Source organism: Panthera leo, chromosome E2, assembly GCF_018350215.1.
Source record: "Panthera leo isolate Ple1 chromosome E2, P.leo_Ple1_pat1.1, whole genome shotgun sequence".
Lineage (NCBI taxonomy): Eukaryota > Metazoa > Chordata > Mammalia > Carnivora > Felidae > Panthera > Panthera leo.
The window spans coordinates 50,934,719-50,957,055 of record NC_056693.1 but is presented as its reverse complement, the minus strand read 5'-3'; the positions used below and the strand labels follow the sequence as shown (position 1 = coordinate 50,957,055).

Genomic DNA, 22,337 nt, shown 5'->3' with positions numbered 1-22,337 from the left:
AGAGAGAGACAGAGCATGAACGGGGGAGGGGCAGAGAGAGAGTGAAATATTTTTAGACAAAGGGGAGGGAGGTCATCAGCCTCTGGAGTGAAGTCAACGGAGGCAGCCAGATACTTCTAGCAATAATAATAAAAGGCTCATCTTTGTTCAACACCTACCATGTGCCAGGAACTGTGCAAAGCACTTTATATTGGTAAATTTATTTAATATTCACAACAATCGTGAAGTAATGCATATTAAATCTGTTTTACAGAAAAGTATACAGAGGTCCAGAGTTTAATTAATTTGCTCAAGGTCATATAATCGGGAAAATGTGACTTAAAAAATGTATATAGACTGCACAGAACTAACAATATGGTGCTTGATGTTAGCATCGTTAGGGCCTTATGAATCCAGATGAAAAGTAACTGTCCCTTTGGGCCTGGGACTCATGTACGAAGAACATCTCATTACTGGAACACTGGAAAAAGTGGATCTGGAAAACAGTTTTAGCTGTGTTACTCTGAGTAAGGATGAGAAGTTCTTAAGGGAGCATTGTAATATACCTAGGCTGCCGTTAGCAGAGTGTTTTAGACTAGGACCAGTCTGCTGGCTCCAGGTTGCATGGCCTTCTGCACAGCGGAGTAGTCAAGTCACACATCTTGGCTTCTTGGAGCAGCCAGCTCAATCTATCTTCCATTTCCTCCACAGGCAAAGCACATCCAGCCTGACGTACTTCTCTGGTGTGTAAGTTGATGTTCGGGAATTTTGTGGAACACGTCAGCACCCGTGGGGCAGAGTAAGCTTTGTCGGGGGTGTGGCGGCGTCCTGTGCCTAGAAAACCACCTCTCGGCTCACTTGGCCATGTCCTGACACTCACTGCGGTTGTTAGGATTCTTGGTACAAAGTAAGAGAACCCAGCTCCAGACAGCTCATTAAAAAGGTGGCTATGAAATAAATTTAAATATACCTCATAGTACATAGAATGGAAAGCGGCTAGACTTCAGGTTGTTTGAGATTAGAAATTGGAAAGATCCTGAGATCTTCTTCTCTCTTCACCTCCTGTCCCCACCTATACTTCTCTGTACATCTTCATTATTCTTGGTCCTTAGCCCTGAACTTTTCCTGCTGCTTAGTAAAAATCCTGGCCATCCACGGCTCTGAAATCCCCATGGTATGTGTTCTGCCACACAAGAAAATCTGACTTCCAAGTTTCTCACAAAAATATATGATTCTGAGACATTCTGGGACAATATTGTGCAAAGACCTTAATTCTTCTGGCTCAGGCCGTAACAGGCTTTAGAAGCTTTTTGCTTTGCTTTTCCATCATGATGGGGGCTGTTCTTGCTCACTTTCAGATAAGGCTGTGTCAGCTCTGCTAATATAACCTGTTAATTTCAAAGGACTTTGTAAGTTGGCTGTGATTCAGATTCTCAGAATTGGGAAAATCTGCGTCTTTTGAGATAGGAGAGTTCTTTTCTTTCTCCTTTTAACTTTTGTTTTTTCCCCTAAAATATCAGAATGCAATTTTTCCAGGTGCCACGTGGCTCCTCCACAACATACGGACTGCGGTAGTTGTTTTTTTTTTTTTTTTTTTTTTTTTATTTTTTATTTTTTTTTTTTTAATTTTTTTTTTTTTTCAACGTTTTTTTTTATTTATTTTTGGGACAGAGAGAGACAGAGCATGAACGGGGGAGGGGCAGAGAGAGAGGGAGACACAGAATCGGAAACAGGCTCCAGGCTCCGAGCCATCAGCCCAGAGCCTGACGCGGGGCTCGAACTCACGGACCGCGAGATCGTGACCTGGCTGAAGTCGGACGCTTAACCGACTGCGCCGCCCAGGCGCCCCTGCGGTAGTTGTTTTTAACGAACGTTATCACCAGCCGTTCAGCCGTGGCAACTTTTGTTTCAGTGTTGTTGTTGTTGTTGCTTCTAATTTTGGGAGGTGACACACGCCGAATGTCACCGTCTGCATCACTGATATTCTCCCGGGTACCAGGAACTCGGCACTGCAGAGGGCGCCAGCACTCATCCTGTCTCTAAGTGTGCACACACAGGGAAAGCCTTAGGTAAAACTGGCAAGTGTTAACAGGCGTCACTATGTTTGGACCCCAGTTCTTTCCTGTGTTGCCCCCTTTCCCCGGCAAGACCACCCTGGTGTGATGAGATGTGGGTATGTGGAACTTGTCTGGTTGCCTAAGAATTGCTAAATGGGATCCAAAGCTGAAGGAAGAGGCAATCAGAGCTCAAACAACTAGGGGCAGATCCCAGATCCCAAGAGAAGTCTCCAAGCTGTCTCTGCTGCCTCAGTCTCATCCCTCACCCTTTCCTGCCAAGCTTATACAAACAAAAGATTTGGAAGAGGAGGGTGGGCTGTACTGTGGCTCTTCCCACCATGATTTTCCACCTATATTCTAGCCTTTTAGAGATTCTCCAAGACCATCCTTTATGAAGGACACAGGCCTTGGGAAGACAGATAAGCATTCTTTTTCTCCAGCTCGGTATGTCTGCACATACAGGAAGACAGCCTGTGTCAACAGGGAGCAGGAAGGAAAGAAGACAGAGAGCAGTGGAAGCCAGTTATCTTGGAGGGTCAAGGTCGTGAGAGTGACCCAGGGGTCAAGAAGAGTCTACTAAGGGTCTTGACCTTAAAACCAATAGTTATTATGAATTCTCTCTCATGCCACAGGCAAAAGTCAGTTTCAGGTAGACTACAGATCTAAATATGAGAGAGAAAACAATGATGATTCCCATCTATGGTTTACAACATCCCCACGACCCCGTGGCCGGCAACAATTTCTTCAACCGGACACACTCACATGTACTGTAGCAATTCTATTTAGTGCCAGGTGTTTTATAAAGTTTATGTTCTACTCACACAATTCTATGAGGTAGGAGTAACTTTCCACTTCTGTCTGGGAAAACACAATTCCATATCTGACTGGTTGCAAACTTGACAGGCATGTGTTGAGAAGTCTGCTTGGAGTTCTCATCTGAGCGCTCATCTCAGCCCACAAGTTGGCTGCAATGACATTTCTAGTTAAATCAGGACTCCTTTTCATACAGAAGTGTTAGATATTGCAAATTGAGAGAAAACAAATCTAATATTCATTAAACACCTATCATGTCAAGGACTAAACTAGCTCATTTATATGCTTATTTTGCTCAATCTTTACAACAGCCCTATGAGGCAAATATAATTATGCCCATTTTTATAGTTAATAGAACTGATAGAGAAGTCAAACATCCTCCCCCCAGGTCACAAAGCTAGAAACCTGGGTAGGAGCCAGGACTGGATCAAGATAGTCATCTACATTTACTACCCATGAAATGAAAAGGGTAGGGGTTATCTGGCTTAGAAACTTTTCAGAACATATGCTATTCACCTTTGGCCTCCACTATGGGATACTCTTCATTTTCTTTCCACGGAACCAAAGGGATTCCATATTCTTCCTTTTCAACAGCCAGTCAAGGGGTTATTTTCCAATTATACTGAAAGATCTTTAGGGCTAGATTCACTTGGATCTTGGAAATTTGTCCTTAATGATTTTAAATGGCAAGTTCAGTTATATAGGACCATGGATGTTCTATGCTTGATTTCAGGGCAGTGATCCATGCTTCCTTTAAAAACTTAAAGAGATTTAAATTTTCAATTTTATCAGATTCATAGAATGGGAAAAAATGTATGGAAAGGTACTATGGGGCACAGAATTTTTCTTGTTGTTGTTTCAGGAAAGTTTTCTTTATTGTCCAAAAGTTTGTTTTTAAATAAAAGTTCAGAAGCAGAGACACTATCACTGATGAAGATCATTTATCTCACTCTTTGATTCAAACCTTTGTATTTCTGGCCTTCCCCTATTTTTCTCCAAGATTATAAGCTTTTTCTGTGAAATCTGTTTTCCACTCAGCTTTCCTCCAACCTCCCCACACTCCCTACCCAGTAAGCACTGGAGACTCAAGAAACAGATGTAGACTTGGCTTGAAGATGGAGGGGGCCATGTGAAAGTTGTGAGAAGGAAATGAGTTTGTCCCTTCTCGCCCTCCTGTCATCAGGAATCGGGCAGTGACTGCCATGTCTGTGGAAAAGTCTCACATATGGTATCACAAACTAACCTCAGCATGATGCTGGAACAGTAGGTGGAACCAGAAATGCCCATCCTTTGAGGTGATAAAACCGTCCGTGACTTTCCTAGGAAATAATCATATGTGATGGTTGGATAAACCCATCCATGACATTTTTAGGAAATAACCATATAACCTTATCTTGTATTTCAAATTACTTTAGGTATTTGGTAAAAAAATCATGAGCTTGTGCCACTCCTCTGAGAAGTGGGTTTATCCTGGTTGGAGAGTCAGAGAATAATAAGGTTACGTAGTTGCCAAATAATTTACTTAGAAGGATAGCATCTGGTCATGAGAAGTTTAGAAACTTGGATTGAAGTTTTGGGGATGGCAGTAACCTATAGAAGGAGTAAGGTTCTTTCAACTTTAGCTTAGCTTAGGGAGAAACACGGCAGGACAGACCTAGCAGCAAAGTTATGTTCAGATCGTACTTGGAAGGCAGGCAGCTGATGACTGACAGAATGCCTGAAGGAGACAGTGTCCCTGGATGGAGAAACTCCACAGAGCAGGACCAGGCAGAATATGCCAAGTCTGTGGTGTCTGTGCCATAGAGGACAATGGCTTCCTAACACCAGATACTTTATTCTGATGAGTTGAGAACTGGAGTTAAATTTTAAAAAGTAGTACATAACATACCACTTGTTGATTTAATGTACGTCTCCTTGAGGAAGGGTCTGTCTCTTTAACTCTTGTTTCATGTTATTTAAGGGTTAACCTAAAAACAAAGTTATGTTTGGTTAAACAGCTTTATTTTTTAACTAAACTGCATTTTATTAAATGGCAAAAACAACAGCAAAGAAAAGGGAAGATGTGGGGAGCCTGGGTGGCTCAGGTGGTTAAACATCTGACTCTTGGTTTTGGCTCAGGTCATGATCTCACAGTTCGTGAGTTTGAGCCCATGTCGGGTTCTGCGCTGACAGCGGGGAGCCTGCTTGAGACTCTCTCTTTCTCTGCCCCTCCCCCACTCACATGTGCACACTGTCCCTCTCAGAATAAACATAAAACAAAAGCAAAAAAAGAAACAGGAAGATCTGATGGAATTAACTATGGTTTGAAGTCAGACATTGCTGGTCTTCGAAATCTTGATCTGTCACTTCTTAGCTGGGTGACTGTAGTTAGAGCACCTACTTAGTTTTCAGCATTCTTGTTTTTAAAACTGGGATAATGGTATCTAACTTTTAGGGTTGCTGCGAAAAACAAGTCAAATAATAAATGCAAAACCCTAGTTTAGTGCTTGAAACTTAGTATGCAACTGATAAACAATTCTGGTAAAAGAACATTACGTCAGTCTCTTCGTTATACACATCAAAGGAGTTATATTTACCCCTAAACCCTTCTTCCCTAGCTGGCACCAACCTTTCTAACAAAAATGGAAAATACAGGTATAGGGTTCATGAAGAAACAATTTCTTGATAACTTATTTTGCAAATGCAAGGTATTTTAGTAATGGCAAATCCACGGCTCACAGCTGCAAAACTTACATGACGTTTCTCCTCTTCCCATCATAAAATGCTCCAGAGATTTGCACTGGGTGACTATTAGGATTAAGGAAAGACCATGATCAAGTCTTTAAAACCCCCAAATAAGAGGACAATTGGGTACACTTTGGGAAGAAAGGAAGCATTCCTTTACCTTGGTTAAGTAGATGAAGCCACCAGTACTCTACCTGAATGACAAACATAGTTGAAGTCGCACATGCAGGTCATGAGGAAATAGTTGCTCCTCAGTGGTTAAAATCTAGCAGGTATTTAAAGAACATTTGGAGATGTGTAGCTTTCGGCCCAACTTCAAAATGGTTTCACAGGGGACAGCTTGAGTGAGAACCGACGATAGCAGTGTTTAAAAAGTGAAAGGATCGGGGAGATCCAGGCCTTCTCATTCCTTTCAACTCCCATTTCCCAGAGCTCAGCAGACCCCAGCATGAAGGTGAGGTCTGCAAGAGCTGGTGGGAATCAGCTTCATGATCAACGGAGCCAGCCAAGGAACGGCACAATGGCGGTTTTGTACGAAGACAAAGCGGATGGCTGTGTTTCAACCAATTTACCTCTTTATTCCATCCTATTAATATTTGCAGCCAGGGATAAAGGTTCTTAAATACTTCTTGCAGCATTTCACTGTTTTGCTGAATTAGAATAACAACATAGAGGGCTGTGGCTGCAAGGAATGGAAAATGATTCTGCGCAGCTTAAATGCAAAAGGAAGTTATTTCAAGTCTTATTGGGTAGCTCATCAGATTGAAAGAAGAATTGAAAATCAATCAGCACAGTATCAAGGTAGGTCTAAGAACCCCGTAGCAGGAGTGATCAGTCAGTCTCTGTGGAGACTGATATACAAATGGCTTAGATCTACCTCCACTCCCATGATAGGTCATTCTTCTTGAGACTCAAGTCCTGGGAAAGGGAGTTGAATTATCCTGAATGTCCAGTGGGGAGGGGAAGAGTACAGGGCACTGTGATTGATACAACCAAAGATGTTGATCAGTTTTGCAAAGAAAAACCAAAATAATATTACTTAAAGAACTCTGGAAGTATTCTGGGCAGGCAAAGCCTGTCTCTACAAGACACATCATTCTGGCAGGTAATGATTTTACCTGGAGTAAAGCTTTCCCAGTAAATCAGGTGCTAATGATGAGTGAAGTATAACAGGAGCTAATTATCTGACCGACACCTCACTCCTATTAGAGCTCAGGAATAGCAGGCACTTTGGCATAGATGATTTTACAATAAGTAAGAGGGAAGAGAAAGAAAGAAGAGGAAGGGGGGAAAGGGAAGAAGGAGAAAGACCCAGTGGCTCACATCAAAGCCATGATAACCCAATGAGGGCTTGGGGGTGGTGGTGGAATAAACATCTTCAGCCCTTCCATCTTCCCTGTGTGCAACATGCTTCACATAGTTCTGTCATCATGTCACAAGGCACCTGAAGAAAGGGCAGGTAGAGCCTATTCCCAGAAAGAAAATCTTTCTCCTAGATCAGCACTGCCTACAAGAAATATAATGCCAACCACGTAAGTAATTTTAAATTTTTCAGTAAGGCACACTAAAGGTAAAAATTAACAGGTGAAATTACTTTTAATAATATATTTTGATTCATTATATCCAAAATATTATCAGGCCAACATAATCAATGAAAAATGAATGAGATATGTGACCTTCTTTTCACACTAAATCTTTGAAATCCAGGGTGTAGTTTACACTGACAGCACATCTCAGCTGGGACTGGCCACCCTCCAATAGCCACATGTGGTCAGTGACTACCATATTGGACAATGGATGCTTAGAAAATTCTGGCATTCTGGCTTTGCTTTGCAACATCGAAGTAACTGAACAATTATTGTATGATTATACAATTGTATCTGGGGTATGTGTGAGGGTAGGGTGTTTTGGTTTTCGTTCATTTTAAGCAAAAGTAAAAGGAAACACACTTTATTTCCATTCCATGTTTCCCAAGCTAGGACATTGTTTCTGTTCAGATTCACAGTTGCCATTTTTTTTTCCTAATCCTGTTCTGGGAGGAAGCCAATGTTCTGTGAAACTTCAACAATGGTTTCTTGGGAGACAAAAGAGAAGACTCCCATACAGATGAGGAACATGAGGCCAAGGGAGACCAAATATTTGCCCAAAGATTGCAGGCTGCATGGTTGCAGAGCTGGGATTGGAGCCCCCATGCACGGTGCTCCCATCCGTGGGTGCAGAGCTGCCTCCTCTGCGGTGTGTCCCTGACCTTTGTCCTGCATCAGACCCACTGGTGTCTGGCCCAGCAACTTCTCCAAGTCCTCATTCCCGTGCTATCGCCGTTGGTGTGTGGCTTACTGCTCCCTGATTTTCCAGGTGTGGATGGAGGTGGTCAGAAGGATAAGTGCCCTGCTCTGTGAGGGTGAGGAATGGACTACGGGGAAGAGAAAGCCGCCTCTGAGTCCTTCCTGTTCAGAACACTTATTCTACGCTCTACGAAGGCAGACTCAGTGGTCTAATGACTCTGTTTGATGATGCACACTTTTAAAGCTTCATTCTTTTGGTTACAGGGAGGCCATTTGAGGGGCATAGGAGGGCTTGGAGAATGACTTTGTTCTCACTGGACTCACTTGGCTCCATTAGTAGCACTCTTCCAAGTCATAGGCTGGTGTGGGTCACTTGTAGTTTTTTTTAATTGTAGCTTTTTTCTGATTACGACAATAGTGCATGATTAATGGAGACAATGTGGGGAAAAATAGGTCTGCATCAAAACACAAGTAAATAAAAATCACCTGTATTCCTAGAAGGCGGGGGGGGGGGGGGGGGGGGGGGGGGGGGGGGGGGGGAAGAAAGGCTCAAAACGTTGAATTCTGATGTTTCCTTCTGATGTTTTTCAAAAATATGAATATGACATATATACAGTTTGCAGTTTTAGTGAGATTGCACCGTACAATTTGTTTTTTAACCTAGTTTTGCCCTTTGCTTCATTTTTTTTTTTTTTTTTAATTTTTTTTTTCAACTTTTTTTTTTTATTTTTATTTTTGGGACAGAGAGAGACAGAGCATGAACGGGGGAGGGGCAGAGAGAGAAGGAGACACAGAATCGGAAAGAGGCTCCAGGCTCCGAGCTCCGAGCTCCTAGCTCCTAGCTGTCAGCCCAGAGCCCGACGCGGGGCTCGAACTCACGGACCGCGAGATCGTGTCCTGGCTGAAGTCGGACGCTTAACCGACTGCGCCACCCAGGCGCCCTGCCCTTTGCTTCATTGAGGCCTGTGGGTAGGTTGCGGTTTCTAGTCATTTTCCTGGGCCACCAGAATTGCTTTATACAAGTCCTTTCTCACTGGCCTTATGACCTAGCTGAGGCTGGACCCAGTTCCCCAGGTCTCTATGGATGGAAAGCTTCGATCAGCTACTCTGACTCCTGCTGGATTCCCAGGACTGAGGATTCCAATAGGTTAATTTCTCTAAATATACAAAAACTTGCTTTGGCCTGCTGGACAGCTCCAAATATAGCCGGAAGCGTGTCGAAGACTTCGTGGGTTTGGAAGAAGGGTGTTTACCAGCTTGGGGCTTGGAAGGGTGTGTGGAAAAGGGATACAATACAATAAGTAGAACACAGGTGAATAAATGTGAATTCTCAGCCCGGTCTGTGATGGGCAGGCATGGTTACATGAAACCTAGGACCCTGCCACGTGGCCAGCTCATGCTTGGTTCCCTCCACCCCAACACACACCCGAGCAGTCCCAAGGGAAGGCTTAGCTTTCCCCTCTTTGGGGATGTAGGACCTAGATGGGCCCTGAGAAGAGGAGATGGTTGTCTAGGTGGTACGTGTGAAGGCAGGGGATCAGCGATGCTGATGAGTGTCTGCCCCATGACTTCATGTTCCCGTTCATCAGGTACATTTGGCTAGAACGATGGGTTCCTCTTCCGTTGAGGGAGTGAACTTTTGTTTCCTTTTCCTAAGAATCAGGAAGCAATCGATTATCTTTTTCACAGTAACAAGCAGCAAGAAGCAGTCAAAATTTCTCTTCCTAGTTTTTTCATGGATACATTTGTTGACCAACTCCCTGAATTCATCCTAACATGTGCTGATAACTGCATGAGAAAAGCAAGGAGAGAGAGATTTTTCCACCTGTGAACATATGAATAATGGCATTTGTTTTTCCTTTACTTAAAAAAATAAAACGTACTGTCTACAAATACTGAAGATGACAGGAGTATATGCACAGATAATTATATGAATTTAGCGATCCATTTGTCTAGGGAAATCAGCTTTGTTTCAAAGAAGATTAAAGAACAGTGCTCTCTCAGAGTGCTTTTCTCTGCTGATCACCTTCTGATTGTTGACAGGGAGGTTTGCCAATTTCTTTTTCCCAGAAACTTTGTGCTCATGTCAGGATTCTCTCCAGCAGTGTTCCTGCAGAGGTATTGATTGTTCTTTCCCTGAGTAAAAGAACAGCCAAGCCCACCTTCAGCGAGGCCACTCTGGCTCTAGAATGATCAAACATTCTGCCATTTACACACTATGTAGCTCTGGGCAAGTCACACCAGCTTCAGGAGCCAGACTCCTCACCTGCGAGACGGGGATGAGGCTGTCTCCCTCACTGGGGTGTGGTGTGGACACAAGGAGGCGTGACTGAATGCTGAGAAAATGCACGGCTGATAAAAGCAACAGTGTTATTGTCCTCCTCTCCCTCAGAACCGAAGGACAATGCCAATCCCTGCCATTTACTGAGAGCATGTGAATGTACCGGGTATCTAACCCGTATGTTCTTGTTTAATCCTTGGGACATCGAAACAATGTGATGAAGTGAGTATTACAAACTCACTTTGCAGATGAGAAAAACGATTGATTTAGGGATTCTTTTCATTATAAAGGAAAGAGCCAGAATGTGAGGCCAGAGGAGTGAAACTTCAGAAGGGATCATCGCCAGCACTTACCAGGGTTCTTCCTTACAGGGGATCTTGCTGCCTGATACATCCCCAACAAGCTGGCGTGTGTGTGTTTGTGTGTTTGCGTATCTTACCACGTGGGAATAAACTAGGAGTAAATGTTAGGCACTCAAAAATACGCTTTCCCCAGAAGGAGACACTGCCCGTTTCTCTCATCTCTGCACTCCTGAGTGGGTGGAAACCAAGCACTGTCCCAGGTCCCCTTTGGCATGGGGGAAGGCTCCCGTTCAGAGCACCCTTGGCCACGCAGAGGCAACCGACCACTCAGTCCCTCGATACAGACTCGGAAGCTTACTGGAGAGGCTGTGTCACCCCTGCAAGCAGCATCTACCCCTGTGCGCACCTAGAGGGACGGTGAGCTAGGCCTGGGAGACAGTCCTTCTCCACCTTCCCAACATATGCTACCAGTCAGCTGCCCCTGCTTCTGAAAAGAGCTTATTTATTTTCATTACTAATATATGGTTCTCCCCCCTGCCACAACATTGCTCTGTGAACCTTTCCTCTGAATCCCCGAATTCCTTCTTGGGCTATGTTCTGTGCTAGAAGCTTGGCAATTCAGTGGTGACCGGGACAGGCTATGTGAGGAGTGTCATACTCTCTGATCAGGACAACAGACATCAGGCAAATATCCTGAATTAGTATTTGCAGGAGATCCATGTGCAGGTACAGGAAGTACAGAATGCTTTGCAAACATAAAACTGGGGGCCTCTGAAATCCTCAGTCTCAGGTCCTCATCATTAAAATTGGTAGTAAAATTTCTTCTCATGCTGATAATAACAGATTTTCTGAGAGTCCAATTATAAAGTACTTTGTAACTTTTAAATGTCTTATGTTATTTTTCTGCTTTTTAATAGGAATAATTATGAGGATACCTAAATTATGAGGAAGCATATTACCATTACTGATTATAAAATAATCCTAATCACATTTAATATTTTTTCTACCTTCTCTACAGACGAAGTAATTCCACTTCCCAAACCTTCTTTGAGATAACATATTCTTTTTTTTTTTAATTTTTTTAAATTTTTAATGTTTTTTATTTATTTTTGAGACAGAGAGAGACAGAGCATGAACGGGGGAGGGGCAGAGAGAGAGGGAGACACAGAATCGGAAGCAGGCTCCAGGCTCTGAGCCATCAGCTCAGAGCCTGACGCGGGGCTCGAACTCACGGACCGCGAGATCGTGACCTGAGCCGAAGCCAGACGCCCAACCGACTGAGCCACCCAGGAGCCCCGAGATAACATATTCTAATCATTTGTACAGATGTGGATAGAGCCCTTCCTGGACAAAATTGCTAGCTGTGGGGGTCATAGGCAATGAGGGCCAAAGGGGATAGGAGATTGCTCAAGAGAACATGCCTTGAACGTCTATCATCTATGAGCATCTCACAACTGCTTTACAAGATGGGTGTTCTTTTTCCAGTTTTCTGAGAAGGAAGCAGTTTTTAGGGTTTTCATTGAACTTGTCAAGGCCACTCAGCAGGTGGGTGGTGCAGTCATCAGCATCTGAAGCCTGTGCTCTCTCATCAAGCCAACAAGCATCCCAGGAACATTAACTCTGTAGCCTTTTTGCCCCCTTGGAGGTGCTTACTGAGCCGGCACTTTTCTGGTTTAAAAAGAGGAAGTGGATGGACATTCACTGAAAGTGTTTTTGACTTAGCTGTGAGCTCCCCATCCCAGTGCTGAGCTCCTGGAAAATGGAAACTCCCTTTTGTGTTTGGTTGTTGATACTATGAAGCTTCTAGAAGGTATGCAATACAAAAATTTAAACTGAACCAAATGACCCCTTTCAATGTCATTTCTATTATAAAAAATGACTCAGAAATGGCACTGGCTCCCTTTGGCAGTATTTCAGATGGAGCGAAAAGTCTAGAGAAGCAATTAATGGCGTGCATTCTCGACTCTATGGGGGCACCCTCAGATCTGGCTCCCCACTCCACTGACTCATAATTCTTGCTGAGGCTTGAGTTCTTTTCTGGAAGGCACTTCTCCAAGTTCTACATCTGGCCCTGCTCTAATTCTTGGTGAGCACAATGAGGCCCGTGCTCTGTAGCCTGCCAGGGTACAGGGTAATATTTCCCATTTGCTTTCTCTCCTCAGAAAAACTATTCAATGCAGAGAATTAAAAAATGTGGCAGACACAAGCATTTTTTTTTTCTTAGCAGCAAAGTCTGGGATATATGCCCTTCAACAGCAATTAGGTTTCTTGTTCACTTCAATCTCCTGTATTATCTTACACCTTGGCATGATTTCTGATGTGACATTTTCCTGTAGAGACGCAACGTAAGACACTGACACTCACTTTGCATTTGACAGGAAGTTGTTAAGGCAGCACTCACAGTTTGGAAGATATAGGAAAATAAGTCATCTTTGCATGACTTATTCCCAAAGCCCATTATAACAAAAAGCCCCTGATAATTCCAGTTCATATTAAATTTTTGCCATTCAGAGAAAGAACAATTTGGGCAAATAAGTGCTCATTAAAATTTATTTTGAGGGAATATTTTCCATTAGGGTATTTCATTATTTAAGAAGAAAATAGAAGCCTATGTAGTAATGCATAACTCTTACATCAACATGGCATTTCAGATAAATTACATTTGGATAAAGATGAACGTGTTTGGGTTTGGAAGGCTGATTGATTCTAGCAGGTACTGTAGTTGCATAATTATAAGCCATGTTGAAAGAAGTTACTAAAAAACAAGGATGAACCCAAAGAAATCCACCAACAAGCCAATACAAAATAATTCCATGCTGGCCTAATTTTTGTTCCTTTGGGAACTGAGGTTTGGGGCCCCCATATAGAAGGAGCAGGCCCGTGTGCATTCCTGAGACTGGGTGGTTAAAGGGATAGAGAGGCAGTTTAAGGAGTCAACAGGGAATAGTAGGCAGTCTCAAGAATACAGACCCTACCTCATGGCATCACATTTCATTTTTTTTTAAGGCAAAGGAAAGATGACTTGGTCAGATCTGGGGTTGGGCCCACCAGGGAGCAGCCGTGAAATTTAGGTAATCACACATCTGTCTTAAAGAGCTGCATTTTCCATTCATAACTGGCTTAGTAAATTTTTTAACACAGACTCACAGCAAGTTCTCAGGATGCCACTTTTTGCCTCAAGGCCCTCTGCCCAGACACCTCGGATGATGAAGCTTTCTCTCTAAATAGGTTCTAGTACCAATTCCAATGTGTGTACGTGGTGGGGGCGGGGGGGCACTTCCCACACCAACAAGCAATTCTCAGGATACCAGCAGATTGTCCTACAATTCAACTCAATTCCGACACCATCTACCTGGAGACGGCATCAGATTCCACAGGTTAGAGGCTCAGTCCTACAAGACTGTCCCCAGCCCCCACCCCAGCCCCATTTAGATGCCAGTTGCAAGCCCAGGCTATTATTTGCACTTCTCACTGATTGGCTATACACTGGAAGTTCCCAAGAGCCTCTACAGTTGATTAATTTGTTAGAGTGGCTCAAAGAACTCAGGAGAAACATTTTACTTCCTGGATTACTGGTTTATTATAAAAATATAGAGCTAATAAGGAATAGCCAGACAGAAGAGGTGCAGAGGGTGAGGGGTGGGAACCGGGTAGGGAGCTGCAATGCCCTTTCCAGGGGCGCCACCCTCCCAGCACCTCCACGTATTCACCCCCCTGGAAGCAATGTGAACCCTGTTGTGCTGGGTTTTTATGGAGGCTTCATTCCATAGACATGACAGATTAAAATCGCTGGCCAATGGCGATTGATTCAAACCCTGGCCCCTCTCTTCGCCTTGGAGGTCGGGGGCGCCAGGTCCTGAAAGTTTCAACCCTCAAATCATGTGGTTGGTTCTCCTGGCAACCAGCTCCCCATCCTCAGGTTACCTAAGGACGTTCCAAAAGTCACCTTGGTAACAAAATGAAAGACACCTCTGTCACCCTCTGCACAAGAAATTCCAAGGGTTTTAACAGCTGTGAGCCAGGAATAGGCTGATAACCAAACATATTTCTTACTGTCCATCACAATATCACACTCTCCATCTCCTACCCAGGTTTTCTTCAATGAGCCCCCTTTCTGCCTCCACATCTTCCTCAAGTGACATCCTCTGCACATAGTAGCCATGGTTACTTGTCTTTCTGTTGTTCCCACTACTGGAATCCAACAAGTTTCACAAACCCTCACCTCACCTCTCAGAGGGTACATTTACTTTATTTACCAGTTCCAACTTGTACCCCTTCCTCACTCCTCAGCCTGAATGACTACATCCTGCTGAGCCAGAAGAGTGAGCGAGCACAGCACAGGTAGGGAGAGCTCCGCATGATCACCCACAGCTTTGGTACCTGGGCCAAGGAAGTCCATTACCTACTTTAAGCCTCAATTTCAACATTTAAGAAATGGGCATAAAACATCCATTTCAGGGAAGTTCTGGAGATAAAATGATATAATGTATAGGAAAAGGCAAGCAGGTTGTTACCGATTCAACAAACATTCATTAATCAAGCAACATTTTATGTGCTGTGACCTACATAGTGTTTCCTGGTCCTTGTTTTCATGATCCTCATCATCTGCTGTCTGGAATGTGGTTGGCAGTCAATTAATAACTGAGAGTAACACTACCAAAAAAACAAACATTTTCTTTATTCTATGTTATTAAATTAAATGCTTAACTTCTGCTTTACTCAGCCCTGTATATGATCAACATTTATTTAATATTCTAAGCAGGTTGCCTGCCACAGCTTAGAACTTTTGAATGCCAAGGGCCAAATCAGATTCTTATCTCATACAAAGGAGCACTTGGTAAATCTTCTGATGGATTTCAACCTTCTGTCATTTAGCATATATTAGGAGTAAGTCTCATACATCCCATTCATCAAGTGATGTCCAACATGATTAAGATGTGAAATATGTGCTTACCCAACTGAAAGAGACAGTTGCTCGTAAGTTAAAAATCGGTATCATTCTTCTCCATGTTTCCCAAACTCAGTAATTGCTGGCTAACTTGAACTTCAAGGATAATTGCCAGGAATTAGAAGACCTGTAAGGTAAAATGAATTTTAGTTCTAGACAGACCACCAGTATTTTCCTTTTTCTTGTCCTACATTTTAAAAAATATCATTTATCGTTTACTTGAGCAGCTCTGATTCCTCAGGGAAACAAAACTGATAGTAAGCTATAGAGATACAGTTTCCAGAAGTATCAAAATAAAGCAGGAAAGAGGAAATCAAGATATTTATTTTTTCCCAAGATATTTCTGGAAAACCTGGAGCTCTAAATCCCATGTTCTTAGTTGATTATTCTTCGTATATGTACATTGCCATCCTAGCGAGGGCCCACTTTGCATTCTCATGTTCTTTCACTGGTGTCAGACTTGAGTGGGGATAATGGGGATAATGCAGGACCTGTCTGGCAGTGAAGGTCAGGGACATGTTTTCAGTCATGGAACTAAGAAATGCTCGGACTTGCGGACATCTATATCTTCACGTACCTAAACTCTCCTAACCAATATATGTTTAGTTTTAATTTTAAAGCCTTAACTTCAGAACTCAGAGTTTTTAAAAATTTTTAAATTTACATATTTATTTTGAGAGAGAGAGTGCCTGCACGAGTTGGGGAGGGGCATAAAGACAGGGAGAGAGAGAATCTCAAGCAGACTCTGTGCTGTCAGTGCATGACCTGACATGGAGATCAATCCCACAAACTGTGAGATGAGAACCTGAGCTGAAATCAAAAGACAAGACACTTAACTGACAGACCCACCCAGGTGTCCCTCAGACTGAGTTTTAGTCTCACATGAGATGCTCATTAAAGTCAAGAGTTATTTATTTATTTTATCCTTATGCAATGGTTATTATCAATTAAACGGCAGTGGTCAAGTTAAACAGCATTGTTCCCCTACCAACAATCGTGTATGCTTCAAGTTCATTTACATAATGAGTACAAAATTTAACTGTTAATAGTTTATAGGGGCCAGATAAAGAAAGAATATTATGATTACTATTTTTAAAGTACATGATCAACCAGGACATTCAGTTGAGATCCCATAAAGTCAATGCCATGTGGGCAAAGACATTATGCGTTAGGACAAAACTGTTGTACATCCAACCTAACGAAACCTAAAAGTGGGCCTCATCAGAAACAAAGTGATCTGTTGGTATTTTAACTGCGCTTAGGACAAAAGCCAACACTCTTTAGGAGAAGATAACATAATATGCAGTCTCATTCACAGTGTCCAGCATGCAGTAAAAAAGTAACCACACATGGTAAGAAGTGTCCAATTATAAATAGAATAGTCAATAGAAACAGACCTAGAGGTGATCCCAAGTTTGCAGGCAAGGGCTTTAAAAAAGTGGGTAATGTATAAAAAATAACATGAATGTAACATTGAATATTTAAATCGAAAATTGTGATCTATAAAAAATAATCAATGTCCTAGAAATGATAAAATACAGTATTTGAAGTAAGGAACTCTTTGAATGGATTTAACAGTAAAATGAACACAACAGAAGACAGGATTAATAAATCTGAAGAAATATCAAAGCAGAGGTCAAAGTACATGAAGCATGAAGAATGAAGAAAAACAACAAAAAAACCCAGAAATAAACAAAAAGGAAATGTAGGACACTGTCAACAAGTCTAAAATATGTGTCATTGGAAAACCAGAAAGAGAGGTGTACAGAAATTATATTTCAATAAATAAGAGAGCCAAGACTTCCAAACCTGATGACAGACACTACTCCATTGACCAAGAACTTCAATTAACACTAAGCCAAAGAGCTACAGAGAACACCACACGCAGGTACATTACATTTAAACTGCCAAACACCAAAGATAAAGAGAAAACCTTAACGGTAGCTGAGCTATGTGTGCATTTTGTTGTTGCCATGGTAACCTTCAATAGCAGAGCTAGGTGTACGTTTTTTTGTTGCTATGGTTACGTTTGTCCCATAGGGGAAAAGGAAATGGGTAGGGATTTATGCCTTTTGTACCACCCCATCCTCCATCTTTCTTGTAAGCACCCAGTGATGTCCACGAAGAATAACCTGTGAGTTGGTACAAAATCTCTTTGTGTCTGAGAACCTCAGGAGTTCTATACTCTCACACTTGCCCATGCTTGGTCTTTAGCAACTCATTAACATTTTTTTTGCTGAAATATGACCCAGTTGTGTGGCTTGGTGAAGAAATTAGGATGGTCTCCTTATTCGAGGCATAGTTGTGTTTGTGTCAAGTTTTCTCTGACTGTGGGAAGCCCAACCTACGACGGGGGAAGGAATATTTGGTCAACCTTGTCCATGGAATTAGTTCTATTGGTCTAAATTCACTTTCTGCATCCAGCCCAATGCATGGTAACTACTGCAGTTGGATGGTTCCTTTTCTGGGAGCAAAGGGCTGTGGGTCCAAGCTGTTGATACATTTCTAAAACTATGTATTTATTTTGTGATTTATCAAATCTTATAGTCTTTGAGATGAAGTGTGATAATCTATTAATTCCCTTTGGAACTTCATAATCTGTGGATACATGCAGAGCAGAAGGAATCTTCCTAGACCCTTGACAGACACATGTGCTTTCAGCATGAACTGCTCACAACTACAACTCACACTGGCTGACGCATGACAACTGGACTTTCTGATGGAAGTGCACTTGTAAGATTTGAGGTCCAAACTTTAGAATCATTAATTTAAAAAGATCGAAAAGGGGAAGGCCCTTATTATGGGGGAGGAGGGATCCCTTTTACCATGATACCAGACTTGCCGGTGTCTTATTTAATAGCCATTACCCCCCATAGCTTTTTTTCCTTTTATGGTGAGGTTCTTCCTTAAGCCTGTCATGATATTAATTCCCTTGGTCAAGGGCTGGTTTAGGAAGGGACATGGAAAAAATTATGACCAGGTGATGTGTGTTTATGGGTATGGATGAGAAGAGTGCTGGGTGGTTTGCTAATTTTGTTGTTGTTGGTTGTTTGTTTGTTTTTGTGGAGACACTGTGAAAGTAGACCTTCTTCTTTCATTGGATTTTTTTTTTTTTTAATGACACCTGGGGTGGCAGCATCCAACTTATGTCCTAGTAGAGTAGAAACAAAGAACATAACTCCTTGACAATGACGGTGAGACACTGAAATACAAATTAAGCAGTCATATAAAAATCTAAGCAATATACATAAATCGTGGAATGACAGTATTGATAACCTGAGAAGTATATACCAGCACTCTAATTTAATTTTAATAAGTACCTTATTTTCTCTAATAATAAAATGAAAATACCTCCTTAGTGAAAAAAATAAATGTAATACAAAAGGGTATCAACTTAAACATGGACCTTTCTCTGTACCACATTCTCCCTCTCGGGGGCCGTCCAGCTCCTCAGAAGTAACCATGGCCTTTGTTCAATATCCTTCTCATTCCTTTACCTTGCATTTGAGCCCTAACAAAAGGCTTAGACACACACATATACAGTTTCATTTCACAAAATGGAATCATAGCACATGCATGTATCTTCATAGTGATTGTTTACTTATTAGGTTATATTTCTGATTCATCACATACACTGTATATTTATGTACATAAAAAAGCAATTCAGTAAGACTCTGGGAAGAGGATTTGCTGCACCAGTGGCTGTGCCTATTTAAATTTTGGCTGATGCTACCACACTGCTATCTAAACCAGTGTTAGCAGGTTACGCTCTCACCAGAAGCGTGGGAGAGAAAGCAATTTTATATTTTATGGAAAACTTCGGAGAACAGATGACAATCAAACAGAGAAGTTGTTTTCTGATAGGTATCAGATTTTTATTTTCTACACCCAATTCCCCTTCTAGAAATTAATCTTACAGAAATAATTACACAACAAGATCTATCATAAGGATGGCAAATCCAGTGATGCTTACATCTTGAATTGGATGCCACTAAATGTCTGGCAATAGGCAATTTGTTAAATAAATTATGATATGAAAGACTGTGTGCTTGAGAGATTTAATATGTCCCATAACCACCCAGCTCAGGGAATATTTATTCTAAGAACATAAGCCCTAAAATCTAATGCTCTTAGTTCCAGCTGTCTGTGGACGCTTCCATGAACATTTAACCCACAGGTAAGGGTTAAGATCTATCAAATGAAGCAGCAGAAAACAGGATTTCAAATTTATATTCCCAAATGTTTCCTCATATATTGTTTTAAAAAGACAAAAACCCTAAAAACGATTTGACCTCAGGATTTAAAAGGTGAGTATCAAAATCAACCAATAAAAACGAGGAAGATAAATGAACTCAGATCAAAGATATGAAAAGTTTTAGTAGAAGTGAAAGCAGAAATGTTTGGTAGTATATGTGACACTGTAACAGACACTTCCAGTTCTACTCAATATTCATTCCTGTCCTCTCATGCAGGGATAGAACTTTGTTTTTTTTTGTTTTTATGAAAATCTACAAAGGCTGCATTCCCAGCACTCCTTGCATCATGCTGTGGCTCTATGAAGAAGTTCTGGCAGATATATACACAAAAGTATGGTCAGCAACTTCCGGGAAGGCGAAGAAAGGGGGCTGAATCAATGGCAAAGTGACCATTTACCAAGTCTTCTACTTGCTGCTGTCCAGAAATGTGACTCTGATCATTAGAGCTCCAACAGTTATCGTGAATAATAAGGATCATAAGGATGGAAGCCAGGTGTTGGGAATGCGAGCATGAAGACAAGTCTGGGTCCTTGATGATACCAAGGTGCTGACACAATGGATCTCTTTTCCATGAAAGGAGAGTGAACTTTTGTTTAAGATACTGTTCCTTAACTTGTTGTAATACGCTACACGTTCTATGTTGCATGATACAAAACACACATTTTGTTCTTTAAGAATATGATAAAAAGGGAAATCCCTGGCAAACCTAACAGACAGACATAGAAAATGAATATACAAGGTTAATGATGAGATACAATCTTCAAATACAGTAAAGCTTAAAGACATATATTAAAGCATTGGTACAAACTTACCATAATAAATACGGACAACCAAAGAGAAACAGGTAACTTGTTACCAAAACATAAAATACCTCATTTGACCCAAAATGAGACAGAAAATTTGAACAGTCCAGGGGTGCCTGGGTTGCTCAGTCAGTTGAGCACTGGACTCCTGACTTCAGGTTTGGTTAAAGTCATGATCCAAAGATTGTGGGATTGCACGCCATGTCAATCCACTCCCAGTGTGGAGCCTGCTTGAGATATTCTCTCTCTCTCTCTCTCTCACCTCCTCTCACCTCTCACTCCCTCTCTTTTTCAAAAATAAAAAAAAGATAATTTGAACAGTCCAATAATCCTAGCCAAATCTGGTGGCAAATTTAGGTGGTTTTACTGCCGAGTTTAATCTAAATTCACACATGATGTAATTCCTATGTTATTCTAAACAATTGTAGTCCACAGAGAAAGATTAAAGATCCCTAATTCATAGTTATCAAGTATTGTAAAGATAGCACACAAGAGAAAATAAGATGAATTCCAATTACAAACATAGAAGCAACTATTTCAAATAAATTATTAGAAGTCTGAATCCAGCTATTCATTTATAAAATTATGATATAAACAAATGGGATTAATTTCAGTAATGTAAGAACTTCAGAAATAGGAACTTTATCAACGTATTTCATTACAACTAAAGGGTAACAATAGATGTTGAAAGCTATTCAATAAATTATAGAGCTACTGTGAATAACTACAGGGAGAGTAGAAGGAAACCACTTAAATGCTATTTACTGAAAAGAGCAAACAATATTTTGAAGGGTATAATATTAAGACCATTTACCATTAAAAACTGGAATTAGTACTGATCACTTCTCGTATTCACTCATTGAATCTTCCCATTGGCCCTCTGAGGAGGACCATTAATGCCCCCAGTTTAAAGACAGACAAAGCGAGGCGTAAAGTGGTTAAGGTAACTTACTCAAGCCAGCTAGCAGTGAGGCAGGATCTGTACTCACGCAAACTGGTTCCACAGTACCCCCCCCCCCCCCCGGCATTCAAGATGGTTTATTCCTTTTCCTGCCCACTAAGGCCCGCCTCCCCAGCCGCCGGCCACGGCTTCTGCGCCAGCACCTTCACTCCCGAGCCCGAGGAGTCACTGTGCCACCCATTGCACCACTACGTGGCGGCGGGCCTGCAGGCTTCCCTTCATTCCCGGCGTCCACGTGTCCTTCCGAATCAGCTTCCGCCCGCTCCAGGGTGACCCGAGCTAAAGCTCTCAGGCGCTGACGGGCCACCGGCGCATGCGCAGCTCTCACAGCTCAGTGAGCCCGGCGTGGTGCATGGAGCCTTCGAGCGGCGTGCGGAGCATGCGCGTCAGGTCTGACATGCGCAGCGGTTTTCCTCCTTTACTTCTCCACAGTTTGCGGAGGCGTCTCAGGCTCGAGGGCTGAGGTCTTTGGAGGAGTAGTGACGGGACTCTGAAGCTGGAAACGCATTGTTCTTGTCCTTGCTTGGGGGTTGAGCATCATCTGGGCAGCTCCTGCAGGCGGGCTTCTGCAGGAAGGGTTTGGACGAAGGCTACCTCCCATCAGGAAAGCCGGCACCTGCTCCTGTGTCGCAGGCCGCGCGCAGCCCTTTCTGTTGCTCACAACGGGCTCCCCGCTGCTCTCGTGGGCCTGCAGCTGCCAGCGATCTCCTCCGGGTTGTTGCAGAATGTGCTCCAGGATAGCCTCGCGCTCGTGCAGGCAGCATTTGGCTCGACAACAGGGTCGTGGCAAGGCCGCAGAGTTGCAGCCGCAGTCGAAATTGTAGACTTCAGTCCAGCTCTGTTAGAAGGTCTGGGTCCCGAGGCCTGAGGCTGCTGTGTCCCTCTCAAGGTAAGTATAGACGGGGCCTGAAGGCCGTTTTTGCTGTGC

At 42.4% G+C, this 22,337-nt stretch overlaps 1 protein-coding gene across 11 annotated transcripts in view; it reads right to left on the bottom strand.

Moving 5' to 3' along the window:
* Positions 1-21,654, bottom strand: part of LOC122207954 (metalloproteinase inhibitor 1-like) — a 63,672-nt gene extending 42,018 nt beyond the window's left edge. For 4 of the 11 annotated variants that reach the window (XR_006197064.1, XR_006197066.1, XR_006197065.1 and 1 more), the window contains exons 1-5: positions 17,199-17,316; positions 15,396-15,516; positions 4,738-4,816; positions 4,093-4,168; positions 2,858-3,001 (exon numbers count right to left, since the gene is read on the bottom strand). The gene's annotated coding sequence lies outside the window, so the exon portion shown is untranslated. The other 7 variants (XM_042918384.1, XM_042918387.1, XM_042918388.1 and 4 more) reach the window with 7 other exon arrangements.
* Positions 21,655-22,337: the final 683 nt, after the last annotated feature.